The sequence below is a fragment of the Humulus lupulus genome, chromosome X (genome assembly GCF_963169125.1).
Source record: "Humulus lupulus chromosome X, drHumLupu1.1, whole genome shotgun sequence".
NCBI classification, from domain to species: Eukaryota; Viridiplantae; Streptophyta; class Magnoliopsida; order Rosales; family Cannabaceae; genus Humulus; species Humulus lupulus.
The window spans coordinates 86,346,604-86,350,422 of record NC_084802.1 but is presented as its reverse complement, the minus strand read 5'-3'; the positions used below and the strand labels follow the sequence as shown (position 1 = coordinate 86,350,422).

Genomic DNA, 3,819 nt, shown 5'->3' with positions numbered 1-3,819 from the left:
GTAGGACATTGATTGAATGGATGAGCATTTCCCCATGCCCCACATAAACTCTGAACTTGCATGGTTTGGGCTGACAGGTTGCTCTGTTGTAACTGCTTCATTAAAGCTGCCACTTGCGTTGTAAGCATTATAATGGCATCTAATTCAATCATACCAGCCACCTTCTTGGTTTGTCCCCTTTTAGTTGGCCACTTGTAGTTGTTCATTTCCATCTCCTCTAGCAATTCATACGCCACATTAGTACTCTTGCTTATGAACGCACCTCCTGCTGTAGCATCTATTATGGTATGAGTAGTACCATTCAGCCCATTATAAAAATTATGGACCAGCATCCACTTCTCTATACCATGATGTGGGAACTTCCTTAGCAATTCTTTAAATCTTTCTCATGCATCATACAACGATTCTCCTTATTTCTGGTAGAAATTATTAATCTACCCTCTCAACCGTGCAGCCTTTGATGGAGGAAAGAATTTTGCAAGGAACTTTTGAGCGAGCTCCTCCCATGTAATAATAGAGTTAGCCTCTATGAAAATCAACCAACTCTTTGCTCAGTCCCTCAGTGAAAATGGGACTAATCTAAGTCTAATTACATCGTCACTCACCCCATTCATTTTAAATGTTTCATATCACTCTATGAATTTAGCAATGTGTAAGTTAGGGTCCTCTGTATTCAAGCCTGCAAATTGAACAATAGATTGGATCATTTGTAGAATCGCTAGCTTAATCTCAAATTTATTCACAATAATTGTTGGAGGTCCGATGCATGAATGCACTCCCGTAACAGTTGGGAGTACATAATCTCTTAAACTTCTAGCCCCTTGATCAGCAGGGACCTCAGCAGCCAGTGCCCCTTCAACATCGTTGGCGGCATGATTAATTGCATTCCCTTGATTTTCAGCCATGGAAAAATCCAACCTTTTCTTTATCTTTTGGTTCTTTCTACACTTTCTTTCAATTTCAATATCTACCGGTATGAGCTCATTTTGTCTACTTCCCCACTTATACCAATAATTCCTGAAACACAATACAGCCTTGATCCAAATGAGTATAAAATATAAAAAAACAAAAACAAAAACAAAAACAAATTAGAACAAAAAATAATTAATTTTGATATTGGATATTAAGTCCACAGCAACGGCGCCAAAAACTTGATCGTGAAAATATGATACGCAAGTGCACGCAATCGATTCAAGTAAAATAGATAGTAAATAAAGTATCGTTCCCACAAAGTCTATTAACCAATTACAAATAATTGCTCTTTAATTTCTATTTGGTAAACAAAATTTAGATGAATAAATCTATTAATAAAATTTTAAATAACTGTGAACAAAATAACTAATCAAAAGATGAAAATCAATAATAAAAAAACCTAGGGTATTAACTTCATAAACTATTCATTCTACTAATTGTATTAATCAGTTCTAAATTTCTTTCTTCCTATTCTACTAGCAGAATAATAAAATTGATTCATGTTCTTTTTCAAGATATAAGATCTCAACTTATATGCTGGTTTTTTACATCTCTGTGATAAACTTAAACATATAGCAAGCATTAAACATAGAAACCTAATTACTACACAAGCCATACATGTACTTTCACCCAATATGTAACCTATGTCAATATAATGATAGCACATTCAATTCTCATCATTCGAATTTTTAATCAAAATCATAATCTAGCAAATATTGAGCAGATATTTACTAGCATTAAGCAAACATTATATAGATTAGAATAAAAAAGAAAAATCAATAGAACATCATAATTAAATTAAATAGAAATCCAAGTGACTACATTAAACCCTAGATAAAAATGTTTAGTTCATATCATACATGACTAAATCAACAAAATAATAATTTAGAAACATAAGATTCAAAGACTTGAAGAAGAAATAAAAAATATAAGAGTGCATAAAAACTAATCTCAGAATAAAATTTAATCGCTAAACTTGTATTTAAAATCTGACCTAACCCTAATTAAACATTAAGTTTGAATCTATACTAAAAATAATCACGAAAAATAAACATTAATTAGGTACCTGCTGGAGACTGTATTTATCGAATTGGGCTAACAGATCCTTTGGTTTGTTCAGATAGGCAACCATCTTTAAGCCTCGTGCTTGGTACTCTCCTAGGACCTGATTCACCACCAACTGAGAATCACTATAGATGCCAAGCACTTTTATGTTCATATCCTTGGCTAACCGCAATCTAGAGAGTAGTTCTTCATATTCGGCCTCATTGTTAGAAGCAGTGAAGTCAAATCTGATTGCACAATGAAATTGATGCCCTTCCAGCGTTATCAATATCACTCCTGCTCCTGCGTGGGATTCGTTGGATGAACCGTCTGTGAATAACTTCCACGAGGGTGCTTGTATTTGACAATCAGGCTTGCTGGGCTCTTCAGTCTGCTCGCCGCCCGCGAGCTCTGTGAATTCGGCGATGAAGTCAGCCAAGGCTTGTCCTTTTATCGCTGCTCGCGGCTAGTAAGATATGTCGAACTGCCCGAGTTCGACTACCCACTTTAGGAAACTACCTGCAGCCTCTGGCTTTTGCAGGACTCGTAGAAGAGGCTGGTCGGTCAAGAACGTAATTGGATAAGCTTGGAAGTAAGGTCGCAGCTTCCTAGAGGCCAAAACTAGGAAGTAGGCTAGCTTTTCGATGGGTGGGTACCGTTGTTCTGTTCCAATCAGCCTTTTGCTCACGTAGTAGATAGCATTCTGCACGCCTTCTTCTTCTCTTACTGGAATAGCACTAGCAGCGTATTCCGTGATTGCCAGATAGATGAACAAAGTTTCTTTATCAACTGGATTTGATAGGATGGGTGGTTGCGCCATATGTGTTTTTAGTGCTTGAAAGGCCTGTTCGCACTCATCTGTCCATTCAAATTTCTTATTGCCTCTTAGTAGATTGAAAAATGGGACGCACTTGTCTGTCAATTTTGAAATGAATCTACTGAGAGCAGCAATCCTCCCGGTCAGGCTTTCAACATCTTTAATCTTTACTGGCGATTTCATCTCGATCAGGGCTTTTATTTTCTCGGGATTGGCTTCAATTCCTTTTGAGTTAACTATAAATCCCAAGAACTTCCCTTATCCTACTCTGAAGGAGCATTTAAGGGGATTTAACTTCATCCAATATTTATTCAGGACGCTAAAGCATTCCTGCAAATCCCTTACATGCCCTTCTGCTTTCTTCGACTTGACCAGCATGTCTTCGACATAAACTTCCATGTTTGTGCCGATTAGCTCCTTAAACATGTGGTTGACGAGTCTCTGGTAAGTCGCACCAGTGTTTTTCAAACCGAAGGGCATCACCTTGTAACAGTAGAGCCCTGTATCAGTCCGAAAGCTAGTGTGATCCTCATCAGGGGGATGCATACTGATTTGAGTATAAGCGGAGTATGCATCCATGAATGAGAGGATCTCATGCCCTGCAATGGCATCGACCAGCTGGTCGATCCTCGGGAGTGGGAAACAGTCTTTGGGGCAAACTTTATTTAGGTCTGTAAAATCCATGCACGTACGCCACTTGCCCTTCGGCTTGGGTACTAGTACGGGATTATAGACCCAGGATGGATAAAACGCCACCCTGATTAACCCATTCTCCTTCAGCTTCTCAACTTCCTCTTTCAAGGACTTTGATCTATCTTTGTCGAGCAGCCTTCTTTTTTGTTGCAATGGTGGAAAGCTTTTGTCGATGTTCAGGACATGGCTAATGACTGCCGGATCTATCCCGACCATGTCTTTCTGTGACCAGGCAAAGACCTCCTGGTTCCTCCTTAAGAACTCCACCAGTGCTTGTTTTGATGTTGTTTCTA

The 3,819-nt window shown here is 38.4% G+C and overlaps 1 non-coding gene across 1 annotated transcript; it reads left to right on the top strand.

Annotated features, from left to right (window-relative positions):
• Positions 1-342: 342 nt before the first annotated feature.
• LOC133807476 (small nucleolar RNA R71) lies at positions 343-450 on the top strand. The gene has a single exon (XR_009879388.1). It is a non-coding gene; the product is annotated as a small nucleolar RNA R71 (small nucleolar RNA).
• The last annotated feature ends 3,369 nt before the right edge of the window (positions 451-3,819 follow it).